Source organism: Chionomys nivalis, chromosome 14 (assembly GCF_950005125.1).
Source record: "Chionomys nivalis chromosome 14, mChiNiv1.1, whole genome shotgun sequence".
In the NCBI taxonomy this organism is placed as follows: domain Eukaryota; kingdom Metazoa; phylum Chordata; class Mammalia; order Rodentia; family Cricetidae; genus Chionomys; species Chionomys nivalis.
The window spans coordinates 10,001-27,981 of NC_080099.1; the positions used below are offsets into that span (position 1 = coordinate 10,001).

A 17,981-nucleotide genomic window follows, 5' to 3' on the forward strand; every position below is an offset into this window, starting at 1 on the left:
AAGCAGTAACCAACTAAGCAGTAACCAACTAAGCAGTAACCAACTAAGCAGTAACCAACTAAGCAGTAACCCCCAACCATCTAACCAAATAACCAGTAATCCCCAAAGAATTTAACCAACTAACCATCTAACTAACGAGCAACAAACTAAAAAGTAACATGCTAACCAGCAAGCAACTACTCAGTAACCAACTAAACAGCAACCAAATAACCAGTAACCAATTAACTAGTAACCAGCTAACAAGTAAGCAGCTAACCAGAAGCACACTAACCAGCAACCAACTAACCAGCATCCAACTAACCAGCAATCATCTAACAAAACTAACCAGTAAGCAACTAACCAGTAGGCAACTAACCAGTTAGCATCTAACCAGTTAGCATCTAACCAGTTAGCAACTGACCAGTAACCCCTAACTAACCAACTAACCAGCAAGCTAACCAGTAACCAGCTAACCAGTAACCAACAAACCAGTAACCCACTAACCATCGAACAAAATAACCAGCAACTAACTAACCAGTAACCAACTAACAATTAACCAAGTAACCAACAACCAACTAACTAGTAACCAAATAACCAGTTACCAACTATCGAGTAAACAACTAACCATCTAACCGAATAACCAGTAATCCCCTAACAATTTTTCCAACTAACCAGCAACCAGCTAACCAGCAACCAGCTAACCATATACCCAACTAACCAGTAACCCCCTAACCATCGAACCAACTAACCAGTAACCAAGTAACCAGTAACCAAGTAACCAGTAACCAACTAAGCAGTAACCAACTAAGCAGTAACCAACTAAGCAGTAACCCCCTAACCATCTAACCAAATAACCAGTAATCCCCAAAGAATTTAACCAACTAACCATCTAACAAACTAACGAGCAACCAACTGAAAAGTAACATGCTAACCAGCAAGCAACTACTCAGTAACCAACTAAACAACCAACTAACCAGTAACCAATTAACTAGTAACCAGCTAACCAGTACGCAGATAACCAGAAGCACACTAACCAGCAACCAACTAACCAGCATCCAAGTAACCAGCAATCATCTAACAAAACTAACCAGTAAGCAACTAACCAGTAGGCAACTAACCAGTTAGCATCTAACCAGTTAGCATCTGACCAGTAACCCCTAACTATCTAACCAACTAACCAGCAAACTAACCAGTAACCAGCTAACCAGTAACCAACAAATCAGTAACCCACTAACCATCGAACAAAATAACCAGCAACTAACTAACCAGTAACCAACTAACAATTAACCAACTAACCAGCAACCAACTAACTAGTAACCAAATAACCAGTTACCAACTAACGAGTAAACAACTAACCATCTAACCGAATAACCAGTAATCCCCTAACAATTTTTCCAACTAACCAGTAACCAGCTAACCAGCAACCAGCTAACCAGCTAACCAGCAACCCCCTAATTAACCAACTAACCAGCAACCGACTAACCAGCAACCAACTAACCAGTAACAAACTAACCAGCAAACAACTAACCAGCAACCAGCTAACCAGCAACCAGCTAACCAGCAACCAGCTAACCAGCAACCAACTAACAAGTAACCAACTAACCAGTTACAAACTAACAAGCAAACAACTAACCAGTAAGCAACTAACCAGTTAGCAACTAACCAGTTAGCAACTAACCAGTTAGCAACTAACCAGTAACCCCCTAACCATCTAACCAACTAACCAGCAAACAACTAACCAGCAAACAACCAGCAACCAACTAACCAGCAACCAACTAACCGGCAACAAACTAACCAGCAACAAACTAACCCATGAAACTTGCCTTAAACATAGAACTTGGCACCAAACCCTAGCCATAGAACCTTAACCTAAGCAAGGACCAAGAACGGAGTGTAGAGGTAACCGGTAGGACAACCAAACATCTAGGACATTCATTTTGGGTCTACTGCCCAGGCCCCTTCCCAAATGGCTTTTCTTCTCTAGGTAACAGGAGAGAGTTGCCTGAATGTACTCTAACCTAATACCCAAAGAAATCACTGTACCCTGGAAGCTGCTAATCACATCGGACCCAAAAAACTCACCGTTTCTCGTGCCACAGCGATGAATCTATGAAAGCAATGTGTTACAATACAGAGAGAAACAAGCGGCGCATGACCAGCAACACAGCACAACACCACACACTGTAGGACATCACAACACCCCACTCTCTAGGACATCCATAGTAGGAAAAGTATTTGGGGCCATACACTACCTTCCTCAGGTTATAAAAAAAAGAGAGGAACTCGAAAACCAAGCAATGACCTCACAGAGTAGACCAAAAGAGCAACTCAATCAAATAAAACAAGAAAGCAGGCTAAATGAGACCTCTGAGACAGAGAGCAGACCAAGAACAGTTGCCAAATGACAGATAGCCACGGTAAGAATCGGAACAAGATACAAAAACGCTGCCAGGATCAAATGAAAAGAAAACATGGGCATACTCCAATTAAAGAATTTATCAAAAAACCTAAAAAGCATCAAAGTAACATCAGAATCAGATAATCACAGACGAGGCAGACATCGTAAACAAGAATAACCAGAATAAAACCATTTTAAAAAAATTATGGAGGGGATAGAGATCTTTAAAGTGAAAACGGCCCATTAAAATTAAAAAAAGCAACAGCAAAAAACTAAAAGAAATTAATGAACCACTCACAGAAAAACCCAGAGTATCCAGAAAAAAAAAATCAAACTATTGAAGGAAAGAAATGGTTTAAGACTTAAGACCGAAATATATGCAATAAAGAAAACACAAAATATAGAAAGACTGGATATAAAAAACAAGGGAAAATTGACAGGAATTATAAAGGGAATTATAACAGACATAATGAAAGACAAGGAAGAGAGAATCTCCGGGTTTGAAGATAACTAGATCAGTTCATGAAAAAAATAAAAAGTAAAACCAACAAATAAACAAAACGGACAGGAAAACAAGAAAACAAAAGACGAACCCAAAGAAAATTTGGAATAGAAGACACAGAAAATATAATGACAAAAAATAAAACTTTCGCAGCATAGAGGAGATCCCTGTGGAGATAAGAAGCATAAAGAACAAAGAGATTTAAAAGACCCGTCGTCACATCATAAAACATCAAACAAAAAAGCCTACAGAATAAAGAAAGAATATTAGGAAACAGAAAAGACTAAAGCCAAGTAACATTTAGGAAAACCTAAGAATTACTCCAAACTTAGCAATGGAAACCATGACAGCCAAAAGATCTTGGTTACATATGCAGCACACAATGAGACCTTGGACACAAATACACACTACTAAAGCCAGCCAAGCTTTCTTTCACCATTGGAGAAAAGAAGATATCACATGACAAAAAATAAACATATCTTTAAAATACGCATCAAAATACCCAGACTTACTAGAAAGAAAACCCAAACAAGAAAGCAAAGTTCAATCAAAAATTCCAAAGCAACAAGCAAACTCACATCAGCAAGAATTTTTGAAAGGGAAACACATAGCCACTATGACTGAAAAATAACAAAAACTATCAACTACTAGTCATTAATATCTCTATATATACATGAACTAAATCCACAAATAATGACAAAAGCTAAGAAAACAGATAGGAAAACAAGAATCAGCCATATGTTGTATACAGGAAACACACCTCAACCTCAAAAACAGACAGTACCTCACAGTAAAGGTTAGGGAAAAGGACCCAAGAAACAAGCAGGTGTGGCTATTTTACCATAAAAAAAATTGATTTCAAAGTAAAATAAATCAAAACACTTGGAGAAGGACACTATGTTAATAACAAAGTCAATCGATCAAGATGAAGCCTCAATATTCATCTATGCCCATAATACAAGAGCACGAACACATATAAAAGATACGTAACTGGAACTCAAAATAATCATCAAACCACACACAGTAATGGTAGGGAATCTCAGTAATAAATGAAATTGGCATAACAAACTTCTATGGAATACTCAACACAAACCAGAAATAATATAACAATCTCAGCAGCTCATAAAACATTCCATAAAACTGACCACACACTGTGTAATACAGCAAAAATTCACAGACACAAAAAATTTGAACAACTACATTGTGTCTTATGAGATCACACCAGTTTAAGGTTAGAACTTGACAACAACAGTACTCTATGAAATCCTACAAAGTAAAGTAAAGTAAACAGAAAACTATTGAACCAGCACAGAGTACAGTAAGTGATGGAGGTGGGTCTTGTATTTATCTGTTGCTTTCATTTAGGTGGGTGGAGTAAACAGAACAGAATGATGGGGAAAAGAAGCCAAATTTGGGAGTCGCCATGATTCTCCCGCACTAGACAGACGCAGGTTAAGATCTTTCCTGGTAATCCAACTCGTGGTACTACACAAAATATTAGAAATGGGTTAGAATAATATGTAAAGGCTAGCCAATAAGAGGCTGGAAATCACGAACCATGCATTTTTTACAAGAATACAGTTTATGTGTAATTATTTCAGGTAAAGCCATGCGTACGGGTGGGCGGGTGCCGGGGACGCAGCCCTGCTGCTCTCAATTCAACAGAGTGGCTCCCAGCGTGATAATGAACTCCACATGAAACCTGAGGGCTTAAAAAGGAGAGAGAGAAAATTTAAGAGAGCTTGTTGCTGTTTCTGTGTTGATCGCCACAAAGAAATTGTCCTGACTCAGCAGAAGGAAAAAACTGGGTGTTTTAAAATGGAGGCTTTATGGGCACTGCCCCCATTGCGATCTGTCGTGCTCTTATGGGAGACAGACCTTTTGAATGGATCATTTGGAGTAATGTACAACTAGACTAACTGTGTGCATAAAAGGAAGTCATTGCGTGCTGCGGCTCAGAGGCACAAGCAGCTCATGCTACTGGTGCAATGTGCAAGGATCAGAGACACGAGCAGTCCCGCCATATTCTACTGGGTGGAGCAAGCTGGCAGGACCTGTTTTTGGCCTAGAAGTGTCACAGCTTAGATTCTTAAGGCCATAACGATTTAAAAGCTCAAAACAAAGTGATCCAGGATAGAAAAAAAATTACAGAATCACAATGAAACAGATTCAGACATAAAAGACCACAAAGTTGGATGAGTGTACGCAGGCTTGAGAGAGAGAAAAAAAAGAACATAGACAATAAAGCTAATGATTTTTTCAAAAAAGGGTACAGTCTTTAAAGAGACAGAGTTCAGACAGTTATTGATTATAAGAAGTAAAAACAAATAACCCACGTTAAAATGAAAAATTCGCAGAGAGTCAGGATTATGTACAATGGGTTTTCTTTAAGTTTTGTCTGTAAAGGAGCTAAGTACAGAGACATTTCATTATATGGGCTGCCAAGATAAACCACAATGCATATAATGATATCATGATTTCAGAATATGGGTCTAATGATATGATGCTTTGGAGAGGGTCTTCTTTTGTTTTCACAGAGGATGAAACCCTGTTCATTTCTTCTTTCCCCATATGACTTGAAAGACCACGCCCTCCTGAGAGGTTACCGTGAACACCCACCAAAAATTACTTCATTCAACTGTCAACTAGGATGACCATGGCACACAGGTTATCCCATAAAAGACCGGAATAACAGCGTCCCCGTACATCAGGAAGCAGTTTGGAGAGAAAAAACTGCACCCATGTCACCAAATATTGTTTATAGAAATTATTTTACATTTAAAGGGGGATATGATATAGATATGAATAATTTGTGTTGGTATGGATTTTAAGGTAAAATTGGTTATATGCATATGTATTTCTGATCTTGATTACTATATTGTGATTGTCTAGTTCATTTAAAATGCAACTTATAATTAGGTAATGTACGCTATTAAAGGACAATCATCAATAATAGTCAAGCTTGTAGCCATGTTAGATTTTCTAGATATATAGAGATATATTTCAGTTAGATAGGCAGTATTCATATCTTTCAAAGACTGCAGAAAATGGCATTTAAAATATTTTAATAACTTAGAGCTTTTCATGACAATGAGACACATCTGCTCCTGTCAGCACCAATCTTCTTCAAGTGGAAGATGGGCATTGAAGAGGCTCCATTATGGAGTTTGATAACCATTTTGGCAAGAAACTGCACTTGCCTGGGCTGTTGCATGAACTGGACACAGAGAACCCTCTAAGAGAGGACTACTAAACTCGCCAAAATGTAAGATGGTCTTTCGTTGTTCGGCAGGACACGGCAAAAATTGACCGTACTTTCTCTGGAATATCATGCTTGATGAAAACGTCTACTGGATACTATGTGCCTGAAGACTGAAGATGGATGCCCAATCAGTACAAAAGAACTTTGGGTGACTGTCCAGGCAGTGAGATTTCTCTGTAATTTCTAGAGTTTTGGATCTCTTGTTTATATATGATTCTAGAGACTTTGAAGGAGTTTAAGAACAAATAGTTATAGTTTTCCTTAGTTATGACAAATGATAAAATAGATAAATATTGTAACTATAATTCTTGCTTGATAACTGCTTTGCGACATGTAATCTTACTATATTAAAGTGAAAGCCTTTCTTTTTTGTTTAAACATAAAAGGGGGAAATGATGGAGGTTGGTCTTGTAATCTGTTGCTTTCATTCGTTAATTAATAAAGAAACTCCCTACGCCCATTTTATAGGCAAACCCTTAGGTGGGTGGAATAAACAGAACAGAAGGCTGGGAGAAAGAAGCCGAGTCAGGGAGTGGCCAAGATTATCACACTCAAGAAAAACGCAGATTAAAATCTTTCCTGGTAAGCCAACACGTGGTACTACACAGAATATTAGAACTGCGTTACATCAATCTGTCAGAGCTACCCAATAAGAGGCTGGAACTAAGAGGCCAGGCAGTGATGAAAAGAACAGTTTCCATGTAATTAGTTTTGGTAAAGCCATGCGGACAGTCGGGTGCCGGGGAAGCAGCCCCGATGCTTCTTATTACAATGAAGAATTAATAAAGAAAGACATTAAAGACTTCCTAAAATTAAACTACTAAATGACACTAACATGCAAAACTCTGGAACACCATGGAAGCAGTGCTAAGAGGAAAAATCGTGGCATATACAGACAGCTAACACTAGCTACTTAATAATACATATGAATAACCTAGAAGACAAAAAGCGGACATGCACAGAAGTATTGAAGAACAGGAAATTATCTAAATGAGGGCTGAAATTAATTAAATTAAAGAAAATAAAAAATGCAATGAATCAATGAAACAAAGAGCAGGTTCTTAGTGAAAAATAACTAAATTGAGAAACCAGTATGCCAAATAATAAAAAGCCAAACGAAAATATACAAACTAACACTCCAAAAATAGAAATGGATACACGAAAGCAGACACTAAGGAAATACAGAGAATTCTTAGATCATACCACAAATGCCTGTACTACACAAGTTTTGGGGAAAAAAAGAAACGGACAATTTTCCAGTCAGGGACCATATCCCTAAATTAAATCAAGACCAGGTGAGAAATTTAAATAGGCATATATTCTTTAAGGAAATAGAAGGTATCATCAAAAGCAAGAAAAATATCCCAGGGCCAAATGGTTTTAATGAAGAATTCTATCAGAACTTCACATACTCCTCAAAGTGTTGCACAGAATATAACCAGAAGGAACATAGGCAAACTCTTTTTATGATACTACAGTTAGATTGAAACAAAAAACCACAGGAAGACTCATCGAAGAAAGAGAATTACTAACTAACCACACTACTGAACATGAATCCAAAATAACTCAATTAAATACTCAAACCAAATTCAAAAATACATAAAAAATTCTTTCATAATCAAGTCACCTTCAAAACAGAAATGCAGGGATGATACTACAGTCATCAATTAACTTAATCCATGATATCAATAAACCTAAAGAAAAAAAACACATGACCAATTTACATCTCATACTTGTCTTCAAAGACTGTCCACCTAATGCATTAATTAGACCTAAGATAATATTAATGAAAAATATGAATTAGAATGACCTCTATGTCCAGATTTAAGATATTTTCTTAAAATTTCCAACATATGGAAAAACCTGTTTGAGCCAGTTTGGCAAAATAATTAAAAATAAATTGATAAATGGGTTACATATGGACACTGAGACAACACCGACTTTTCGTCACGACTTGGCAACAGCGCCACCTGCTGGACAATAGGTAATATGGCAGTTGTCGTTTCCAACAAGAATGTAACGTTTCTGCTTACCAAAACAATGGGTTATGCCATGCAAGGTATAGATAACTATGGGGATAACTTAATTTACTGGTTACTAGCTTTCAATGTCCTTTGGAATATTCTATCATTTAAGAAAAAGAAGGCACTTCTAAGAACCATACAATCTCTACTAGAAACTAATTCACGTCAGGAAATTCAGGATTAAAATGCCCTCTCCCAGTAAAGTTTGAACTTGGGTTTAGGGACATCATTTATGGTTTGAGTATAATTGGTATATGGCTGAGGGCTGGGGAAGGGATTTTATAAGCTCAGGGATCATTAAAAAAAAGGGGGATAATTGTTTGGTACTTGTTGGTACATGTGAGTTATTGTTTTGAGACAAATGTTTTGGTATCGATTGTTATATATTGACACAAAGTGAAATTATATTGACTAATGTATGCATGCATGTTTCTACCTCAGTTTAAAAACATTTTTATGCATTGACATATATTGTATTTATACACATATATTGTCTATACTTAACATATTGCAGTGTACATTTCTACCTCTGATTAAGATACTTACATATTGCTTGTATATTGATTTATATTTACCACACTACAATGTATATTTGTACATTGCTTATACTTGGAGGTCATTGTCCTCATTTGTTTCACAGTTGCGAATTGTCTTACTCCTTAAGTTATATAGGTATTGAGAATTATATAGATCAATAGTATTCTAACCTTGTCATTTATAATTTGACTAATCAGGTTCTTGAGATAGAGATTATACTCAGTATCGATAAATAATGTTCAACATCTTCAAAGAGATATTGAAAATGTCCTTTAATCTACCTCAGAGTTTTGTGGCAGTGAAAAACAATTGCTCCTGGAAACACAGCGAGAATGTTGAGCACCAAAGACACTCTACCTAGAGCCTTTCTTCTTTGATGAAGTTGCCTTTGGGTAAAGAAATGCCCATACCTCAACCACTGACAGAAATACAGAGTCTCTGTGAATGGAAAAAACAGGACTGTCATATCCTGCAAAGACAGGGTAAGATAGTTTTGAGAAGTTTCTTGACTTTGAAAATGGTATGTCAGTTAATTTAGGCCTTAGCCAAAGTTGGTTGCTTATACGCTGCAAACGTGACCTTGGGTGACTGGACAGATAGCTAGTTGTCTCTGTAATTTGTTGCATGTTCTCGAAGTTGTTTGATTGCACTTCATAATTACTCAGGTAGCATTATTTCCCTTCTCAAATCTTCGATGGGGTTGAAGACTACATAAATGTAGTTAATTTCGACTCATGACTTAGCCAAGCTACTAATTATATAAGACCTAAGCTAGTTAAAATAGGATATTTGAACTTATTGTATATAACTTCATAGTATGTGTAGAACTCTCTTACTTAAACAAAAGGGGGAGGTGTTGTGGGGGGTACTTCTGCTCCTCCAGTCAATAGCCACTGAGATACCAGCCCATGGGGGCTTGGTCTATTTCCCTTTTAAAAAGCGGCTACTTCCCACCTCGCTCTCTTTACTTCCTGCTCTGGTTCCGGAAACCAGACTTCTTCCTAATTTGGCAAAGGGCTGTTGTCAGGGACAGTGATCTGTAAGTTTATTCCCCTTTAAATAAATACCACTGGTGTTGGATTGTTTATGACTTGCGCCTTCATCTGTATGTCCAGATTTTACGTATTATAGCTTATAATACCAGTCATTTATAGGAAAAACTCATTTGGGGAAATATGTAAAATATTAAAGAATAACTGGTCAATCTATTAACACTTGTTCTTAATGGTATATTAACTCTGTGATATGGTTTATATTACCAGGATGAGTCTAACAGAGAATGAAAAAATAAATGGAAGCAGTTTTCGGGCATGGGGATATGGAAGAATCAGTGATGATCGCAATGCCTTATTCACAGTCCCTACTGCATTACAGACGCATATTTGAAAAATCATAGCTGCCTTATTAAAACATGGTCATGTTTTTAATGGGTCATTACTTGAAACAGGAACAGAAGTATCCGCTTCTAATGATTGTGTGTCACTAACATATGTATTTTTATTTGGAAGAATCAATTTCACTAATGAAACTAGTTGATGTAGTTAATTGTAATCATGTATTAATTCATCTGTTATGTTTAATACTGAAAATCACTTAAAATTAAACAGAAACGCACATATATTTGGCTTCCTATAAACCTAAGTCGTTATTTGCCTCCAGACTCTATAGCTGATATTGTTGTATCACTCTTCAATAAGATATTTGAAAAAATGAAGTTCACGTTAGGTTCAGCAATAGCTGTAATTCTTAACCTTATTGCTGTTGCTGCTACTGCCTATATGGCTGTTACTGCTTTACATACATCCTTGCAGACGAACATTTTGTAGAGCAATGTCATAAAGATTCTCATGAAATGGATTCAGCATGCTTAAACATATGCTCGACCTCATACACAGATTGATGTACTTTAGCAAACTGCGAGTAGGTTTGGAAAGAAATTTGCATTATTGCAAGAAATAATTACTTCACATTATGATTATAATTTAAACACTTTCGGAAGTAGTGATATCTCTTAAAATGATTCTTTGCAGGAATGGAAGGTTATTCTAGGTTATCTTTTGGGCAATGCCTCTTTCAATGATCAGTTACATGAAGATACAAAACTTTTGCTAAATCATTTCCTGAGTCAGATGGCTCTAACATTGAACATATTTTTGCCGACAAATGGACAGGATTAGAGTTTCTCACAAAGTAATAATCATACCCCGGTGATATGTTTATTATAATCATGTTTTTAATATATATGATGACGTATGTCTTATATTCAAACAAGACAAAATGTTAACATACTTTATGGTTAAAACTAATTTTTATAAAAGTATGAAATTGTGGAGACACGGAAATGGGCCAGAATTAAGGCAACTCCTGGGACAGATAAAATGAAGTTAGGAAACAATTGCTTGGGAAACCAAGAATAGACGAAAGCTAACTATGCACAATCCTAAAATGTTATGTGAGAATCTATACAATGGATAAAGAATTGGCTTGTGAGCTCAGTTCTTCACACTCTACCAGTTATAAAGGAGTACTTTGCTTCTGCATTCTTTTAGCCTGGTTTCTATGTACTTCATTTCGTTTTTATTGAGGTATTGTCTCTTGCAAAGAGAGTCAAAAGTTTCTCATGAACATGTATGTGAGTCAAGGGGGGTTTCAAAGTTGAAGCAATGCTTTTTAGTGTGTATAAAAGTTCATACGAAATTAATCTTATGCAGTTATTCATACACTTCATCCAGTGTCCTCATTTAAATGAAATCAATACCCAGGGACCATAAAGCAATAAATGATAACTGATAAAACTAACTATAGTTAAAGACATCCATGAAATTAACATAAAGCTTTTGTAGAAAAACACTGATGAATACAGCAGGAAATGGAAAGATCTCCCAATGTTCTTGAACAGAGGATTAACATGATATGACTGCTAATCATACCAAAAGCAATCTATATAATTGTAACCCACATCAAAATATCAATAAATTATTAATGTCAGTTTAGATAAAAACAATCACCTTCATCAATAATAAAAAAACCGAAGGTAGCAGACACAATCCTGTAAAGGAAAGGAACTTCCAGAGGCATGACAATCCATCAACCTCCACCACAGAGAGACAGTAATGGAAACAGCTTGGTAATGGTATAAAAACAGAGACTTGACTACTAGAATAAAATCCAAAACACACATAATAATCAACACTGATGAACAGCTCATCTTTTACAAAGAAGGTAAAATTAGCCAACCAAACAAAGAAAGCATCTTAAACAAATGGTGCCAGCATAACTGGATTTCAACATGTAGAAAAATGAAAAAAGAGGCATATCAATCAACAGGCACAAAACTCAATTACATAGATATACCAAAAATATAAACAACTCAAGAAATTAGACATAAAAAGGGGAAATTATAAAGTCAAATAACCAAAGTTAAAATTAAACAAAAAAATAAACAGATCAATCAATGTAGGAATCACAAATGGCTGAAAGCCACAATCTTAAGGAAACTAGGCAATCAGAATGAGGTTGACAATGGTATGTCTGAGGCAAAATAAGGGGCCACTGGCAGTGTCACCAGAATTTATCTCTACTGCTTGTACTTGCTGTTACGTAAGCCACTAGCTTTGAATGGACACCTTGTTCAATGGAGATATAGTAGAGCGGTCCTTGGACTGTCACAAAAGAAAGATGCCTTACCTTCTCTGACGACTGGATGGATGTGGTAGGGAAGCTGCTTGTTTGTTCACGGATGCTGATACCTAGGTAACAACACAGAAACCATATTATTTGTAACAGTGATTGGCAATTTGCTTAAGCATATGTCTGACTAAGTCATCATAAATGAACACATCAAAATTAATGTATACTATAACAAGGCTGTGGACTACATTGTGAATTTCCTGCATCTATCTCCAGCATAACTACATTGTTTTTCTCTTAATACACCTTCTCTCAGTCAGGACTGACTCCTATTTACCGAATGACTATCACACAGCAAAGTTAATATATGAAAGAGATTGCTCACTAAACAACGGAATTAACACCACACAGAGAGGACTCTGATATGACCTTAAGCATGAGTGAAAGCAGCAAACAGAAATCAGGCACCCAAAAATCTGCTAAGTTTTCTGACCATTCAGAGGTGCTTCTCTCTGGCTAATAAATTTCTCTACCTACCCCATCCCAGATAGAGTACAAGGATTCAGATGAACCTGCATGGTGCTGTGGACCATCAACTACTCCATGGTGGAGTGGATACAAGAGAAGAGATAAAATAACTAAGAAAAGGAAGACCAAGGAAAAAACACAAGTACACATGTTGCCACAGCAAAGTAAGTAACACCAGCCAAGACTTAGCACAGATGTACATGCATGTAAAACTCCCTCCGACAATTTGAAAGACAGCTTAATAGCATGAGAATCCAGCAAACATACAAGAGCAAGAAACACCAGAAGCTTTTCCTGCTGCAGAAAATTCAGGACACAATGCGGTCTCTGTCTCTCTTGCTCTCTCTGTGCAAACCTCTCCCCGCACTTAAATAGGACTTGGAAAACCAAACACAGAATGCCAGGTGGGCACTACCCTTAGGCCCAAGCATATGCAAGCAGGGTGCAATCATTGCGCGATAATAGCATAAGTCAGGAGTAGCTGATATTAGGAGTTGATGATCACAGAGAGCACTCGCTTTCGTGATCGCTGAAGGCGGGAGCCAGCACCATCTGGTGCAACTCCACATAAGACTCTACACACAGACATCAGGTGTGACTCCACGCGGCTCTCTACAGAGAATCTGAAAACGCTAATCCAAAGGATAAAAAAGAAATGTACCTTAAAGGTAATTTTATAAAAGAGATAGGGGCCATCAATCAATGTGAAAAAAAATTTTTAAAAAATGGATAAGAATCTCAAAAACTTAAGAAATGAAAAATCACTCAAAGATACCTTAGAAAAAGAAAACAAGAAAAAGGAATCAAAACGGAAATGGAAAGAGTACAAGACTTGAAAACTGAAATGGAGGAAATCTTTAAAAATAAAAAAGGAATGGCTGGATATATACATTATCGGCAAAAAAACAATGGATCCAGAGACAAGTATAAACAGTAGAATAGAAGAGATAGAAGAATCTCAGAAATCGAAGATATTAGAGGAAATAAACACACTGATGAAAGAAAACAGCAAACATAACAAATCATTAAAGATAGAAATCCAAGAAATCTGGGACAACACGAAAAGAACAAAAATAACAATAAAGGTAAAAGGAGAAGAAATACAGCTCAAAGACCAAGAAAATAGATCGATAAAAATAAAAGTCTTTCCAAACATGAGGAAGGATATTCTTATTGAGGTACAATCACATACGGAACACCTAATAGATCAGATTTTAAAAACCACCATAATTACTAATATATAACAAGAATTACCTTAAACTTAAAGCAGGCATAAGAGGATAAGATGGACAGTTCATACTCATAGCATGAATCTTTCATCAGAATGAAATATCAATACCAAATATAAATTTCAGAAAAGTAAAAACAAAAATATTACCAGATATCAGAGTATGCCTCAGAACACACTAATAGTAGGAGACACCGCAGCACTCCTCTCTCAACAATAGACAAAACAACCAGACAGAAACCTAACAGCAATTTCGAAGAATATACCTCCTGAGCATCTCACGGTACCTTCTTATATATTGACCCCATACCTGGTAACAAAGTAAACTTAACAGACCAAAAAAAGTTTTTGGCCGAGCCCAGTGGATCTCTGTGAATTCGTGATGGGCCTGGTCTACAAGAGCTAGTCACCAAACAGGAACCAAAAGCAACAGAGAAACCCTGTCTAGAAAATGACTAAGGGGAGGGGGGGAATACTGAAATGGCTGAGGTTAAGAGCCAGTGAGTGCTCTTACAAAGGACCAGACTTCAATTCCCAGCAACCACAAGGTGGCACACGACCAACGGTAATTATCTCTGGCGCCCTCTTCTGGCCCACAGTCATACACACTGACAGACTTTTGCAAACATAATCAGTAAATGAAGTAATAAATAAATCCCTAAAATCTAAAGGAATTTTTGACACCACTTGAGCCTTATCAGATCACCATGGATCAAAGTTAGAATACAACAACAGTTCTAATCCCAGGATACCGACAAACTTATGGAAACCGAACAGTAAACAACTAAACCACCCGTTGTTCTAGGAAGAACTAAAAAAAAAACTAAGTCTTCATGGAATTCAACGAAAACAAAGACACAACATAAACAAAATGAAAGCAGCTCTAAGAGGTTAGTTCATCGTACTAAGTGCACACATAACAAAAATAGAAGAAGCTCACATTAAACACTTAACAGCACTGCTAAAAGAGCTTGAAAAAAAAAGGAATCTCACACAGGAGTCGAAGGCAGAAAAACAACAACTGAAGGAGTGAAACTAACAAAATTTAAACACCGAAAATACAAAAAAAAAAAATTAACGAACCAGCGAGCTGGTTATTCGAGGAAAATCAAGATTGACAAGAGGGTATCCAATTTAATAAACAGGCACAGTAATAGAACATGGAAACTAACTAGATAATTAATGAAATGGGGGAAATAACAGACTCTAAGGAGACCAAGAAATAATTTGATCTTGCTAGAAAGGCCTATATGACACAAAGTTGGACAATGTAAAAGAAATGGACCTGTTTGTAGAAAAATAACATATAGCAATAATCAATAAGACGAGGGGAACAATGAAAATGGACTGAGAAGCAGTCAGGAAAAATCAGGAGCCGTAAAAAACCTACAAACCAAGAAAAGCACAGGTCTAATTAGCTTTAATGAAGAACTTTAACAGAAATTCAAAGAAGAGGTGAAACTCCTTAAGGTGTTTCACATAATAGAAACAGAAGAGTCATTGAAAAGCTTTCTATGAAGCTACATCATTGTCCTCATATCAAAACCCCCAAAAAATTCAACATATAGAAAATCACCAAACATGCTTACTCATAAACATAGATGCAAAAACAGTGAAAAACCTAATCCAAAAAAACACAAACAGAAAATATATCACGATATAAGAGGCTTGAGATAATAGATGCAGGGCTGACCGAAAACATGAAAATCTATAAATCAAAGTTGTTATACAGATATAAGCACAATGCAATACACTGAAAGAAAAAGAAACCATACAATAATTTCATTAGTTGCTGGAAAAGCATTTGTTAAAGATAAACACTACGTAATGATAAATTGCTTGTAACCAACTAAAGAAATAACCAACTAACCAACTAACACTAACCCCCAACCCTGACCCCTAACCATAACCCAACCCTCTAACCCTCTAACCAAAATACTAACCACTTAACCACTAACCCTAACCCCATAACCCTAAACCCCTAACCAGCTAACCAAATATCCAGCTAACAAACTAATAACCAACTAGCCAACTAACCATAACCCACAACCCTGACCCCAACCCTAACCCCAACCCCTAACCCCCTAACCCCCTAACCAACTAACCAACTAAGCCTAACCACATAACCCTTACGCCAAACCCCTAACCACCTAATCAACTAACCAACCAACTAATCAAGTAACCAACAAACCAAATAACAAAATAACCAACTAACCAAAACTCACAACCCAGACCCCTAACCCTAAACACAACCCCTAAACCCCTAACCAATTAACAAACTATCCAACAAACCCTAACCGCAAAAGCCTAACCCCATAAACTTAACCCACAACCAGCTAAACAGCTAACCAGCTACTTAACATACGAAACTAACCAACTAGCCAACTAACCTTAACCCCCAAACCTGAACCCAACCCTAACCCCAACCCCCTAACCAGCTAACAAACTAACCAACTAACTAAATGACTAACCAGGTAAACCAAACCCCATCACCCTAACACCAAACCCCCCAAACCCCTAATCAGGGAACCAACTAACTGACCCTAACCCTAACCCCATAACCCTAACCACAACCCCCAAAATCCATAATCAACTAACCAACTAACCATAACCCAATAATACAAACCACATAACCCTATCCACAACCGCCAAACCCATAACCAACTAACCAACTAACCAACTAACCCAAAACGCAAACCCTGACCACAAACCCTAACCACAAACCCCTAACCCCCTAACCAACTAACACACTAACCAACTAACAACAAACTCCAACCACATAACCCTAACCACAAAACCCTAACCCCTAACCAGCTAACCAGCCAAAAAACTAAATAACTAGACAACTAACCAACTAATCAACCAACTAACCCTAACCCCATAATCCCAACCGCAAACCCCTAACCCCATAACCAACTGACCAACTAACCAATTAACCAACTAACCCTAACACCATAATCCTAACACCAACCGCCTAACCCCCTAATCAGCTAACCAACTAACCAACTAGGCAACCAATCAACTAACCAACTAACCAACTAATCAACTAACCCTAACCACATAACACTAACCACAACCCACTAACCCCCTAACCAACTATCCAACTAACACTCACCTCATAACCCTAACCCCATAATCCTAACCCCAACAACCTAACCACCTAACCAACCAACCCTAACCCCCAACCCTAACCCCTAAATCCAAAACTGTAAAGCATAAACCAGAAAAACCGAAACACAAGCAAAAAAAACCATAAGTGACATATTTAGACATAACTAAAATTAAAAACCTAAACCCCAATACCCTAAAACTGAAACCTAACTCTAACCAAATTCTTGCCCAGCACAAGCACAACTGTAACTCTCTAGGCACTAGCCATACACACTAACCCTTAAACCTAGCCTCAACTCTAAGAACTTAGCACAAAACCCTAGCTATAAAACCTGGTCTAATCCCCAGGCCCATTCCCAAATGTCTTTTCTTCTCTAGCTAACTAACAGGAGAGAGTTGCCCGAATGCACTCTAACCTAATACCAAAATAAATCACGGTACCCTGGAAGCTGCTAATCCAATCGGACCCAAAATACTCACCGTTTCTCGTGCCACAGCGATGAATCTAAGAAAGCAATGTCTTACAATACAGAGAGAAACAAGAGGTGCATGATCAGCAACACAGCACAACACCACACAATGTAGGAGATCACAACACCCCACTCTCTAGGACATACATAGTAGGACAAATATTTGGGGTCCTACCCAACCTGCCTCAGGCTAGAAAAAAAAGAGAGGCACTCGGAAAACAAGCCATGACCTCACAAAGTAGACCAAAAGAGCAACTCAATCAAATAAAACAAGAAAGCAGGCTAAATGAGAGCTCTGAGACACAGAGCAGA

At 37.2% G+C, this 17,981-nt stretch overlaps 1 long non-coding RNA gene across 1 annotated transcript in view; it reads right to left on the reverse strand.

Annotated features, from left to right (window-relative positions):
• Positions 1-11,054: 11,054 nt before the first annotated feature.
• The window catches only part of LOC130886783 (uncharacterized), an 81,414-nt gene continuing 74,487 nt past the window's right edge, over positions 11,055-17,981 (reverse strand). The window contains exon 6 of the long non-coding RNA XR_009058303.1: positions 11,055-12,451. This is a non-coding gene — a long non-coding RNA (uncharacterized LOC130886783). The remainder of the gene's footprint in view (positions 12,452-17,981) is intronic.